This window comes from Onthophagus taurus, chromosome 1 (assembly GCF_036711975.1).
Source record: "Onthophagus taurus isolate NC chromosome 1, IU_Otau_3.0, whole genome shotgun sequence".
In the NCBI taxonomy this organism is placed as follows: domain Eukaryota; kingdom Metazoa; phylum Arthropoda; class Insecta; order Coleoptera; family Scarabaeidae; genus Onthophagus; species Onthophagus taurus.
This window is the reverse complement of record NC_091966.1, coordinates 34,319,444-34,334,806: the sequence shown is the minus strand read 5'-3', so window position 1 is coordinate 34,334,806 and position 15,363 is coordinate 34,319,444. Positions and strand designations below refer to the sequence as shown.

Below are 15,363 nucleotides of genomic sequence, written 5' to 3'. Positions count from 1 at the left end.
CTATTCATAAAATGACTTTATACCATCCTTAAGTTGCTCTCATTGCTTAACGCGACTATCGAATAGTAATTCCAACTATTTTTATTATTACAAACTCAATTCCCAAAAGAACCATTTAACCCCGTTTCATTTAATATCACTTTTAATACCATAAATCGTTTTTTTAGTAAAATTATTTTTGTTCCAATAAAATATTTTGTTTGAGACAAGAGAGAATTCGTTAATTGAATCATTAAATCGTTTTTCCATTTAGATGGTACGAAACGATAGCCACCATAGTCGGGTCAGACACGTGAAACGAGAGATTTACAACCGAACCTAAATTCTCACTAATGTGACAAAGAAAATTGTCGCCAAATTCTCGCCTCGGAAATACGGTAGCAATAACGGCGTGTACAAATTTTGCCAACCCGTCGAGACGACGCGCTTAAATACCCACTTTTTTCCTACTAACAACGCAACGGGGCACCGAAAGAACGAAAATAACGACCTGAATTTATTGTACGCGTCGCTGCAAAATGCAACGAAGCGGCTTTTAATCTCCGCGATACGCGTATTGTAACATGCATTCTCCGTTTTAATTGTTTCGAAATGATGGATACACAATTCGTATGCGTTTTTGAAATTTTATTGTATCATAAAAACGAGGAAAAATTTTTTATATTAAAGTTAATTATGACTTGGAATGCTTTGATGTCATAAAACGAAAAGTTTATTTGATTGTTTACAAGAGTTGACATTTAAATTATAGTGTGCGACTGTTGTTGAGTCACGATCTTGATTATCTCATTGTCTGGTAATTTAATTTAAATCATATGAAGTTATTAAGTGTGAAAAGAAAACATGAATTAAGTCTAAATTCCCCGAATATTTTAAAAGCTTTAATTTGAGATATTAAAAATAATTTTTTATACAGCAATATTTTTAATTTTTATTTTAGAAAAACAATGTTTCTGTATTTCCTCTTAATATTCTCGAATGTTTTGAACGTTTGCCAAAGAACACCACGTTCTGGACGAAGTTCGGCCTCGCACAATTAATACACAGCGTTGCTGCCACTTTCGAACGTGCCGGAAAGCCATCGTTTCGAAGCATCTACTACGAGACGTAACTGTAACACGTCTCGAAAACTTGCCATTCCACGTTCGTTTAGTTGCAACTCTATGGAATAACCAGTTGGTTCTTGTCAAAGAACCCCACGTTCTAGACGAAGTTCGACCCTTTACAATTAATATACAGAGAACCACTCTTAAACGTGCCGGAATTAAGAGAATTTTTCCTTAATTCACCTGTAATCAAAACCAAATGTTTAAAAATTCCATCAAGATTTACAAGAAAAATCTTTTATGTTTATGGTGAAACTCTAGACTGAGCGACGCCTCTTCGTATCGTTTTCAAGCTGTTTTAAAGAAGTGGCATTGAAACAACGCAGAAGAGAGTGAGTAAGAGTCGGTCATTGGCATAGAGTTGCCAGTAGTCAGCCTTAAATAATCTTGGACGTTGCTTAAATAGCATCCGGCGCTTACAAGAGATACAATGGCTGGTGAATAAAACGCATTTTTCTTTTTGGGTCACCAAAACGAATGAGGAAGAAGAAAATTTTGTCTTCTTGCCAAGTTGATAAATTTATCTTTTCTATTTACATTCCTTGAAGGAAATTATGGGTGAGATAACTATTTATCTTAACGATAAAAGAATAAAATTAATTTGTATTAAAATCTAATCAACAGTTTATAAATATTTCAAAATGTTCACAAATATTCACAACAATTTAACAATTTTCAAATAGATTTTCATAAAAAGTAAAAGTAATTTTTCAAGATGTATTTATGTATTGAAAGGTTCACACTTTGAATAACAATTCATGAAATTTCCATTTACATTTTCCTAGAAATGGATTTTATACGAATATTCAGTTACGTTAGTTATTTTAATATTTAAAGTTAATAAAAAAAGTTATTACTTAAAATGATAATGACTTAAAAGGTTGATTAAAACTATAACATGGGCTTAATTATCATCTCAATTTCTAATCTTTTTAAATGTTTTTGCTTAAGCCACTCATCACAAATTTGTGAATTTGTGAATTAAAGACAAGTGTCTCTCTTATGAACTTCTAAGATAATATTTGGTTGAAGCAGCGTCGTTATCTATAGGGCTAATAATAAGATGAGTTCTACGCCTAATAACATGATTGAATTTTATTGATTTGATTACTATTGATTACACTTATCTTGACAGCTTGCCTCTTGTAAATATATTGTTATCCTACTCTGAAAGACACAGTATCAAGATTTTCTGAACAACAGCCAAGTTGGTTGTAATAAACGATGCAATTCAGTGCTATATCTTTACTTCCAAGATAAAGTGATGTAGTCAAAATGTATGTAATAGTAAAATAGCTTGTATACAACAATAGTAAAAACTTAGACTATGAAGAACCTGTACCAAGTTTGGTATTAGAACTGGTTGAATTCTTGCTGATACCAGCAACGAAAACAATAGTTTATTAATCATGCCTAAGAAAGTTCAAAAAACTGTGAGCCATAACGTTCATTCTCCAATAATTTTCACTTATATAAATAAAAAGGGCAAAACAAGTTTTTAAGCTACAAGATAAGCTTTAAAAATCTGTGTAAAATAGCATATTAAGTATCTCTTTGGCCTATCCTTATGCAGATCTATTCTCTGTCTACTATCTCAGTTCTTTATCGGTTTTATACGACATGTAATTTTTTCATATCTCTTTTAATTCACCATTGAAAGTAATTGATTGGTGCGATTGATGAAGATTGAATGGTGTTGACGTCCATAGGGAGGTATTTATTGAGTTTGGGAGTCAAATGAAATTACTGATATTGGAAAACATCAATAGCTATTAGCATCTACTAAATACATGTCCATGAATTCCTATTCATTGTAATTCGACGAAATTCAATTACATGTTTTAAGGGGTTCATACCCCAACATATTATGACAAACTCAGAATCTTTTGATGACATTAAAACTCATTAATAAGTATGAGGAAGTGCATGAGAGGTATTTAGAATTTGTAATAGTTGTAGATATCCATCGTAAGTATATGAAAGTGAAGGAGATTAAGAGATATTTAGAGAAATGTATTATTATTTATTTCTGTCTTTGACTCGTTGTTGCAAAATCAACAACTTTGATCCTCAACTTGCCCAATGTTTGTGATACTTTAGTAATTGAGATTAGAGTTAAAATGTTTTATTGAAAGAGAGAGATTGAAAGTCATTGAGTGAACTATTGGGAATGAATGAGGTATTCAGTAAAACTGAGAGTTGACTGGGCGTGATTAATAATGATAGAGAGAGTTGGAATTCTTTGAGGAGTATTGGTGGAGATTAAGAGCCATTTAAAATTGTTGAGAAATCGCTCATATATTTCAAAAAACTTACTATACCATTCCATAGATGATACATTTGGTCATAATTATAACCCAACCCATCTGAAACCAACCGAACTTGAACCTAAGCAAACTCAACCTGAATGTTACCCAACCCAACACGGATCCAATTGTCTGATTAATGAGAAATAAATTTTATATTTATATAATCTTCATAGTCATATAAACGCTAAATTAAGTATAAAAGGAAATTTCTAAACATGTTGTCATATGCAGTAGATAATATTTTGAGAAAAAGCTTCTTCATTATTTTATATTTAGCCCTTTTTTGGACAAAACGCTTTACAGACGTGGGCAGATAGTTTAGACAGACGTTTGAACTCATAGCCAGTTGTGTTCTTTTTTTTCACTCATCACAATATTCCTTTTAGGCAATTAGGGACATATTTAACACTTTTTTTAGGGTTTATTTTAGTTCTATTTGTTGCAATATTTTCTACCATAGTTGCGAGGCCCTTGGTTTTATAAATTCTAAAAGGTCTTCTGTCTAAAAGGTTATTTTCCTCGAAAAGATAGAAGATCTGCTTTTTCAGATTATTTACTATTTCCAAATAAGGCTTTGAGGCAGTTTCAAATCTATCAAAAATTGGACAACCAATTATCAAGAAATCATTAAGATTTAGATAATCTGCAATTAGATGCTAATAAAGAACGTCGTAGAAACCTTCTCTCCCTCCTTGTTAGTGTGTGAAGCTATTTCATCAATAAATAACTAATATGTATGAGATTCTCAATCATTTTTCTCGATTTTGTCAAAATTAATAAATAATGTCCTTCTGTATACTTTTTACAGAACAAGTACTTCTATTTTACTAGAAATTGTCTCCATAATTTTTGAAATATTAACCCGAGATCCGCTTTCCTTTCAAAAATTTCTTAGTGCATTACTGGATGATTACAGCAAAAATTGATAATAATGTACAAACTTTCAAGTATATAGTTACGCAAAATGACGATAATTATTCTCAAAATAATCTGCAAGTTATCAAACATACATCGATAAGCTTAATTATGAAGATAAAAAAAAAACGGATGTGTTCTTTAGTGCATAATTAACTGCTAAGCCCAGTTTGTCCATTAATGGAACTGTAATTATAATTCGTCAAGCAACTACCAATTATACAAGAAAACAGCAATTAACGTTTAAAGAAGATTAAGTCGTTCTATAATTATTATGATATTGAATTTTAATGTTATAATTTTTTTATTTATTTTGACATTTAGGAAAAAGTTATAACGCTTTTTCTTGTCTTAAAAGTTTTACAGTTAAAGATTTATATTAAGTGAAGATTTTTTTAATGATAAATAGGAAATACATCAAACTTTTATCTTTATAAGATAAAACGTATCCTAAATACTTAGCTTTTGTTATCATTTTGGAACACACTTTTTTGTGTAAATGAGGCTGAAGATCTTCTTAAGAACCATTTTTGGTAATTTTTCTTAATTTTTTTTACTTTTTGCTTGTGATTAATATTGTTCTCTACCTGGAGAGAACCAGAGACAGTTGGGTTCCTCCATAAATAGCTGACAGCGGCGAATATAAGCGGTTAGGCACTGAGATTCCAATGGTATGGCGGTGTGCTATCTGGTGCATCGGCCATAATTTGTTCGGAATGGTACGAGTAGCCGAAGCGGGCTCGCAACGGTGACGGCGCGGCTAAAAAGGAAATTCGACTTCGCTCGAAATTTATCACCAACTCTAATGCAACGAGATTATTCAAACACTCGCGTGCGAGCCCGTCCTCACTCGCTCGTTTTGATACCTATCGTGCTCCGAATTATTACGTAACAATAGTCGGTACTTTCTATCCCAATACCCCTCTTTCTCATCTGGGGACTTAATCTTTATTTATTATGTCATCGACAAATAATCTAGGATAGTTAATTTTTTATCACTTACTAACATAAAAAGAAGAGTATTTTTAGGTTAAAGTTAATATTTTTATTACACAAAGTGAAAGTGTTTATAAGAAGTCTATAACTGGATACTTAACACATCTGATTCCACATGGTAAAAGTGTTACTCGCCTCACCAGATGTGCAATTTTCGATTACTAATACTCACATGTTAGAAGTGTTGATTGAAGTTGAGAAAAGTGTGAAACAAAAATTGAATAATTTTGCGTTTACTCTTGATTAGCATAATCCTACTTGTTGCCTAATTTTTCTAGGAATTTTAAGAACGAAGTTTTTAGAATGGCTTTTTGGTGTGTTCGTAAAACGTCCCACGATGTGGTTCCGGTGGAAGATACCGGCGTGGAACGCTTTAAAATTTATTTATATAACAACTCTGTGATCTTTTATGCTAATGGAGGTTCGACCTCTATTAATAATTCTTCTAAGGTTATCCGATCATCGAAAAAATGCGGGAGCTGCTTGGTTATAAATATCTTTCTATAAAAGGTTTTTAGATAATAACTTTCTTGTTTATATTTTTATAAAATACAATGTGATTCATTAATGTGAAAATGTAGTCAATTTATAATGTATTAATTCCGAATAATAAATGATATATCTATTTAAAATTTTTATTAAACAATTTTTTTATCATCGAGAAAAATAACTGGGATTTATGAATGAAATAGACAGATTGATAAGTTCTATATGTAATATAAGTTGCATATCGAGAATGAAAACTAATAAGATTTGATACAGAAATTTACAAAATAAATAAATTTACTGGTTTGATGGTAGAGAGTATTTTTAATCATGGTACATACATCACAGATTTTGGATTACAACACGAAATTAAGTTTACATTACACAGATTTTAAAGTCAGAGAGAAATTTTAAATTTAGTGACCAAATCATTGATTCTAAACTACCCGAGGAAGTCTGAGTAATGTTACACAAATAACAATATCCAAACTTCAAGAAAAGCTTATCATTATACTGTTTAAATTTCACACTCAAAGAAGAAGCCTGGAATTACACCGCACAGATTGCACGTTTCACACTCCAAGAGTTGTCAAACTAGATTCAAAAGTTAAATAGAAGTTCTTGCATAGATCTGAATACGAAAATGGTTTGTAAATGGAACATGTATCTACAACAATGTAGTAATCACAGATTACTAGATTGTTCTAGAAGACATTTGAATTATTCTGCATTGACTTGATACTCAAAGTTATTGTGCATTGACTTGATACTAAAAGGAAAAATTAGAAATTACAGTGTACAGATCACAAATTTCAGACTAAGAAAAATATGTCCAATGTAACAGATTCCAGGTTTCTGGTTTAACTCATTATTTATATTTGATATTTATATTTGTTGTTCATTTCTTATCTTATTGAAGTACAATATAGCTGATTTGTAAGGATTTCAAACGAAAATTAACATATTACTGATAGAGGTGATGAGTGGGCACATACTACTAACCCAATGTAGACTACGTCATATATAACTAGGAAGGTTTTCAGAGCTAGTGTTTATTGGACTAAAATTAGGAGAGAGCAAAATTGTGATGTGTACTTAGCATTAAGTAAATCATTAAGGATTACTTGTGGATTTAAATATAACAATATTGCCCCAATATAATATGGAATTGATAGAAAGATTGTGAAAACTTCTGATATCTTGAAATATGTTGAAACATGAATTTGTTTCAACTTATTCTATAATAAGAAACTGTGAGCGTAAAACAGGTTTAAAACCGCGTTTTTCGCAATTCTCGAGTTTTACAATGTTGGTGGTGACTAATTCGATACCACCAAACATTCATGCTTTAAAAACTTCGTTGGTATTATTACATTCTATACAAAATACCTCAAAATACCCTATACCATATCCCATGCACCAAATTATAGTTGTTGCATGGCTGCAATAATTCTTGCATATGCAATAGTATTCTATTATCGTTTCTCTAGCCTTTTTCTCTATATCTATCAGGACGAAAATTCGTATAATGTCGTATTGTGTACAAGAAACTTCTTTGACAATTGAATGTTAAGAAAGGTCAGTTTTCTTTTGAAACGCTAATCATACCGTGAAGGAATCTTAAGAAAGGTCAGTATTCTTTTGAAACATCAACCATCCCGACCAGGAATGTTGAGCCAGGTCAGTTTTCTATTGAAACGTCAATTGTTCCGCGAAGAAATGTTAAGTAGGGCCAGTTTTCTTTTGTAACGCCAATCATACTGCAAAGGAATGTTGAGGAAGGTCAATTTTGTTTTGCAACGTCAATCATTCAGGAAAGGAATGTTAGGTAAGGTCAGTTTTCTGAATAAACCACAGTATGTCAGAAAGTCTGTCATGCTTAAATAGTAATTTATATGAACACAACCCAACCCAAATGCGAACACAACCCAACCCGAACACGAACACAACCTGAGGAATCAATTCTTTCGGGTTCGTTCACGAACAATTGGCGTTCCTTTAACGTACGTTGGCTTTTTGTTTACACATTTTCCGCTAACGAAGACTCATTTTGATAATAAAGGTTTATCATCAATCGTGCATCTTGCTTGCCATGATGATCCACAAGATTTGACATGAGTGATTGAATAATAAACAACATATTTGATAGCCGCTATCAAAACAACAGGGCCGCCACAAATTGCCAACATCGACCCGCATCTTTTAGAAAACTCTTTTTATGGTAGATTTATTTAAAATAATAATGTTGATCAAAAAATTGACACATTTTTTGGAGTTTTAAGTTTTGAAAGTTCATCTTTAGCAGGAAGTGTATATTAAGTAACCTGAAGGATTTAATTACTTAACAAGCTTCAACGTGTTGACGTGGTACTTTTCAATTTAAAAAGCTTTTAATTTTTATATTTGATTCTAATCCATTAGGAATGATTATAATGTTTTGATTTTCGTTATTTATAAAATGCATAAATGTTCTAGTTTAATCGCTTTCCTAATCTGTATATGCAATCTTCAAATAATGCTGCCATCCTTTGTTATAGTCGAATAGAAATCAGAGATTTGATATATGTATATTTGTGTCTGAGTTGAATATAAATTGCTGGGTCAAACTTTCTGGAGGTAGTGAATAGATGATTCATAATGGAACTGTAACATTTGTTTAAAATCAATGATTGCATACTATTCAAATTCCTCATAATATTATAACACGATATTCAAAATCAGTAGAATGCAACATCTATTTTTTCGTTCGCTACAGCTTCAGTCTCGTTAACACCATTACTTCTCATCTGAATATCGGAAAATGTATTTAAAGAAATAAAGTCTTATGTTGTAACATAATTTTTAACGTCAAATGGTATTTTTGGTTTTTGTAAAAATGCGAAAATTTTTCTGATCTGGTCAATATTGTATGACTCTTGCAAATACTTTGTATTATTATGGTTAGCTATAAATATTCTTTATACTTATTTTGATGATTTCGAATTAAGTGATTTCCTTTTTGAATGTGATTAATTTTTCATACTTATTTACGTATATCTATCTTGTACTTTTAAGAGTGAATCCGAATCCTCTTGGTATCCAGCGAAAACCGGAAACCGGTACTTAAGTAGACTTAAGTAAAGTAGTTTTAGGTAGAGCGGAGAATTAGTTCTAAAACAACATGTTAGTTATCTTGCCAAGAACAGTTAACAGCACGGAGGATATGTTCGAATTAGTACCGAAAAGTTTACAACAAAAATTTAATTAATTGTGTTTAACGTTTTCGAACCATTCATTTTCAACATTTTAATTCTTGTTCAACATCTATCCGATTTTTTTAAATTATCCACGATTTTATGATTTAACAAATTGTTGCAATAATTTTTGACATTGGAATTAATTTAGATAATTAATCTTACGCAGTTAAAGTTAGTTTGATAAATCATTATCTTCTAAATTTATTTGGCAATGAACAAAATCCCTGCCATATCTTTATTAAGTCGAATCGAGTAAAATTGTTTTTTTAAAATTTAGGAGTGGGTTTTCAAACAGCGATGGCTTCAGCTGGTCATGGAGCTAAAATTATTATAGCTGATGTGGCAGATACAAAAAATAATTGAAGAAACCAATAACGAAAATGTTATCGGCAAGTTTTTGGATTTATCTTCTTTAGATTCTGTACGAAAATTTTGTGGTGATATCAATAAAGAAGAGAATCGTTTAGATATTTTAATAAATAACGCTGGAATGACTGGGTTGCCACTTTTTTATTCGAAAGATGGTTTGCACCTTCTTATGCAAACAAATTATTTTGTACACTTTTTACTTAGACATTTATTAATTGGTAAACAAAAGCATCGAATTTAATACCCATTTTAAAATTTACTCTCACAGCAAGCTGTGCGAATTAATTGCTTCTAATATTTTCGCTGAGAAACTAACGTCTACCTCTATTACTTCAAACGCAGTTTATCCAGGAATTGTTAGCACACCAATCACTGCAAATGCACTCAATCGTGACACTTATAAATTAGTTAAACTAATTACGTATGCTATTGCAAACGTACTTGGGAAGGTAAATTTTATAACGAGTAGATCGTTTACTTTTTTTTATAATTAATGAATTTTTTATTTGATTTCCGTCCTCATTAATGGCGCCGTTTGAAGGAGCGCAAACTCAAATTAATTGCGCACTTTCGAAAGATTTAGATAACGTTAGTGGGCAATATTTCGTCGAATGCAAGCCGTTTTTTCAACCATATGAAACAAGAAATAAAAAAATTTGTATGAAAATATGGAAAATGAGCGATGAATTTGTTAAATTAAATAAAGACGAGATACTCGAAAATATCATCAAAAGAAATAATCATTTCTAGGATTCAATTTTCTTATATTAAAATAAATTGTTTTTTTTTTTATTGTTTAACGGTTGGTAGTTGTGCGCGAGAGATGAGTTTGTAAGACGATTGAGTGGAGTAAAGACGTTTGCGATCGACAGTGGTGCGTAGAATTGTTAAAAAGATTTTTGTGTAACGTTTTATTTTCGTGAAGTATTTGTATAAACTTAATTAGTCACGTCTAATAAGAGTTATATAACTAGTCGCGTGGGGTGCAAATGGTTTCTCTAAATAATTATAAAAAATAATCATGTGACTTTAAGGCTTCAATATCATTAAAATAAGGCAAAAATAAGGTTAGTGGACAGCTCTTTGTAGGTGTCCACTCATCAGTCAGGTGTATGTGCAGAAATCTGGTCTGCAACATCTACGCCACCTTTGGTGACGTTGTGTCCTGACATGTTATCACTTCTGGCTTCTGATCCGCAGATGACTGATCGAGCGTAGGCTGATCATGAGAAGTCAAAACAAGTACAACCGATTTACACTTCTTTGGTACATACGATACCAGCAACACTTTATCTTTGTAACTAAGTCCTCTGTCTCTTGGTAGAAATTCACGAGGCATTTACTTCTTCTTTTTTCTCAAAGTACCAACAAGGGTAAGGAAATAATAATTATTGATCAATTCAGAGCCAGAATAATACCGGTATACCAGTTATCTGTTGTAATATTCTTATTTGAACCTTTAATGGGTATAACAAGTCTCTTCACTACCTCACCAGGAGAATTGCTCTTTGCATTTGTACCATGTGGTTGAACTCCAGTGTAGAGTTCAAGTTTATAGGTATAAAATGTTCTAGTATCAACTACATTATGCATTTTTAATCCATATTTAAAGATTTTTTTGGGAATACATTGTTTAAAACCATATCGCCCTTGAAACAGAAAAAGTATCTTGTCAATAGTGAGATATTCCCTTGGTGAATAGTATATATCTCTTATATGTGCCATCTTGTCGGTTTTTAGACGATATGGTCTGATTGTCAGAGAGTCAAATCTAATGCATCTCATTAAAAACAAAAACCTCTTGGAACTCATGCATAAGCGAACAAATTCAATGCCAGTGCCATCAGTATTCCACATGTCAAGAAAACTAAGATGGGAAGGTCTCAACATTCCACTAATTACTAAAATATCAATAAATGATTTTACTTCAGCTACAGTGGTATTGTGTGCATCTCGTTTTCTAGTGAAGTTTTCTTTTATTAGATCTGTGTGTTCATTCAACTCTAAATGTAAACAAAACTCGCGGAACTGTTCATTACATACTAATAAGAAATTATATAAATGCGCACTTCTGCATGGTTGTAAACCAAAGATAACCAAACTTTAAAATTCGCTGGGATCACCTGCACCCCATGCGATTAATTAAGAGTTAAAAAAGATACCTCAAGACAGTTAAAATCTTAATTAGCTGTCTAGTGTTAGTTCCAGTTTTAGGTTAATAAAACTATACAACAGTCTAACGCTGAATAATAACTGAAACTAGAACTAACACTTGCATTAGAACTAACACTAGACCTGGAACTAGAAACATTCGGGTGTAGCCTTACGTCTCTTAAGACGGTTTCTTGTTCTAGGTCTAGTGTTAGTTCCACATTTCGTTCAATAAAAATATACAGCAATATAGTATAGACAACTCGGGGAATACCCCGAGGTTTATCTATGAACATGGAATAGAGCAACTTAAGGAATAACCCGAGATGGATGCTATCTATGTGCGCTAATAGTATGACTTAAAAATATTTTGTCTATTATATTCGGAGTCCATTCTAACGGGGTCCATTATATCGATGTTTTATTTTTTATACTTTATGCTGGTTATATCTATTCTATATTTTCAATTAAAAAATCATCCTATACAATTTTTTTGTTAATAAAACAAAAACTGGTTTTAATTATTTTGTCATAAACACTTTTAATAATCGCTATTACTTTCATTCGTGGTATAACCTTGTTACAAAAATAAACGGTTTAAAATGTTTCTCTCTGCTGTAGGATTGTTTTTTTTAATCCTTCTTTTAGGGTCGGTTTTTGCGAAAATTTGTTGTAAACTTACCATGGGTTGGTGTAAAAGCAACACGTGTTTAATTGGTAAAACCGTAATTATAACTGGTGGAAGTTCAGGTTTGTTAAAAATAAATTTCAATTTATTAATTAAAACTTCAAATTAATTGAATATTTTTTTAAATTACTTTAGGGTTGGGTTATCAAACTTCGTTGGCTTTAGCAGGACGTGGAGCTAGGATTATAATTGGGGATGTGGTTGATACAAAAGAAGCCGTTCGAAATATAACCGAGATAACTCAAAATACAAACGTAGTCGGGAAATTTTTGGATTTATCTTCTTTAGATTCAGTGCGAAAATTTTGCGATGAAATTAATAAAGAAGAAAATAGATTAGATATTTTAATAAATAATGCTGGTGTGATTGGGTTACCTTTACAACATACAAAAGATGGTTTACAAATACAGATGGAAATTAATTACTTTGGGCATTTTTTACTTACACATCTTTTAATAAGTAAAAATGTTTTTTGATTAAATAATTTTTAATTATTATTTTTTTAGATTTACTTAAAAAAACGAAAAGTAGAATAATTTTTATAAGCTCAATAACTGCATTTTTTAACGAATTAACACTTCAAAATTTAAATAACCCAAAAATATACAATTTCGACCTTAAAACTTATTTTAAAATATACAGCAACAGTAAATTATGTGATTTAATAGCATCGAATGTTTTTGCTGAGAAATTAAAAAACACTTCGATAACTTCAAACGCCGTTTATCCTGGAGTGGTTGTTACTCCGATTTACTTTAAAATAGTGGATAAAAATTACATGAAATGGGTGAAAAAGTTATGTTTAATAGGATTCAAAATCATTGGAAAGGTTCGTTAAGGTTAAATATCATTGCTTAAAAAACAAAATGTAATTCATTTTTAGACACCGTATGAAGGAGCTCAAACTCAAATTAATTGTGCTTTAGATAGAGATTTAGAAAATGTTCGGGGGGAATATTTCGTGGATTGCATACCATTTTATCAGCCCAAATTGGCAAAAGATAAAGAGTTTTGTAGGAAAATTTGGGAAAAAACGGAAGAATTGGTTAAATTAAAACCAGAAGAGAAATTAATGGTGTAATTATTTTTAAGATTTTATTATAATTTGGTGAATTAAAAATTAGTTACAGTTGTTTAAGAAGGGTCAATTATTCTTTGATGTTCCAATTTAATAATTTTTCATAACCTCTACAGACATTGTTCTTTATACATTCTCTACGTTGATGCATCTGAGAACAAAAGTGCTACAAAGCAATGAGTTAAGGGTAAAATGTACACAAGAGAAAGATACCGAAGTAGTTGATTATGACTGTTCAAAATTAGATCGTGGTATGATTTTCTCAATTTTTTTAACACAGGGATATTTAAGGTGTCCTCGAAATTTCTTCCAGTATGACTTTCAAGTACGTGATGGCTGTTTTACTGCCACTGAACGGAACGTTATTTGCGTAGCATACGAAAATATTTTCAAACAATTCCAGATGCTCATAGACCAGAGTAGTTGAACATAGAATAATTCGACAGCTTTCTATGGTTCTCAAACCTTCAGCAGTGATATTGGTTAAACTTGTAGTTTTTTTCTTTGTCCAGTATCTTCATCCTGACATTGTGAATGTTATTAGATTCATCCTCGATATCTAGTTCTTCTGATGCTAGATACTTCCACTCCAAAATAAGTGCACTTTATATTTTGTGTGATTGGTTATCATACACTGCCAATTTACATATAATGGAATTCTTTCTTATTTACTAGTGCATTGATTCTATTTTGGTTACTTGATTCTATTTTTCAGATCTTGTTTGACATTTAAATAGCTGATTATGGCATCGTCAGTGTGATGCTTCCATCTCTTTAACACTATATATGACTATTATGATTTTCTCCCTTACAACATTAAAGAGAGCTGGACTCTGACTGTCTGCCTGACGGATTCCTGTTAGTACATGTACTTCTCTTTTGAGGTCATTATGTGTTCTAATTTGTGTTGTTTTTGTTCTGTTCTTCTATAACCGTAATATAGTTAGGGCTAATGTTTTCAATAACCTTTTTAAGTTCTACTAAGCAGATGTACAACTGTTTTATTGTACTCCATCGACAACTCAACTAATTGTCGTAGTGTGTGTATCACATTTAGGGTCTAAGCCCTTACTGTTCTTCACTTATTCACTTATTATAGAGTTATAATGCTGCTATATTGTCAGGGCCATTTCTATTTTCCGTCTTAAAGATTGGTACCATTGATCGACACTTGCTTTCTATTCGTCGAAGATTTCTCATTCCAGTTCTAGACCTTAATATTTTATTATTGTATTTGAGATATATCTAATAGGATCCGGGGTTTTGCTACTTTTTTTATTCTTTTATTGCCTTATGACGTGCATTTATTTCCTTTGTCATTTACTTCTTCAGTGAACCATTGCTTTTATTTTTCTTTCCATTCACATTAACTTTTTTGATTCCAGGTGCTTCATTTATACTTTTCGTTGTGTATGTTCTTATCTTTGTCCAAGTTTTATTCAATTATCTTCAAATACACTATTTACAAAAAAAATGGACGGTCAATGTAGGAGAATTCCTTCTCAACGTGCTTAGTCGAAGGCAGTTCTGATACCGAGGATAATAAATATAAATATAAAATAATGGTTAACACCCTTAATAAAGGGACGCGACATATTTTTAACACTCCCGGTAGTTCGTCGTTTTAATAACCTTCCTAGTCGGAAACCGCATTGTTTGTAGATTGTGTAAAGCTCTAGCAACTACACTATCTTTAGTTAATCTGTTCGATAGAACCTTCTGAAATAATTACCTGGATGTACATAGTGCAAAGAAAGCTTATTGCATTCTAAGAGTGTGGAATTGGGAGCTGTAAAGCTGAGCAACTTTATTATCAATTAACCTTAAGCATCATCATCATAGTACTCACGATTGCAAAAGGCATCATACTGCGCTCCAGCGTAAGCAATTTCAATCACAGCTATTCTCCAAACAGCTTACCACCCAGAAAAATATTTAGAAGAAAACGTGGCGACTTCTCAGAACTGAAACGACGTTTCTGATCAATACAAATCGTCGCAGTAAAAGACAACGAAGTAAAATGAGATGA

General features: G+C 31.5%; 1 protein-coding gene across 2 annotated transcripts in view; it reads left to right on the top strand.

Moving 5' to 3' along the window:
- LOC111425800 (collagen XV/XVIII-type protein multiplexin) overlaps positions 1 to 15,363 on the top strand; it is a 182,115-nt gene that overhangs the window by 45,712 nt on the left and 121,040 nt on the right. The window lies entirely within an intron of this gene.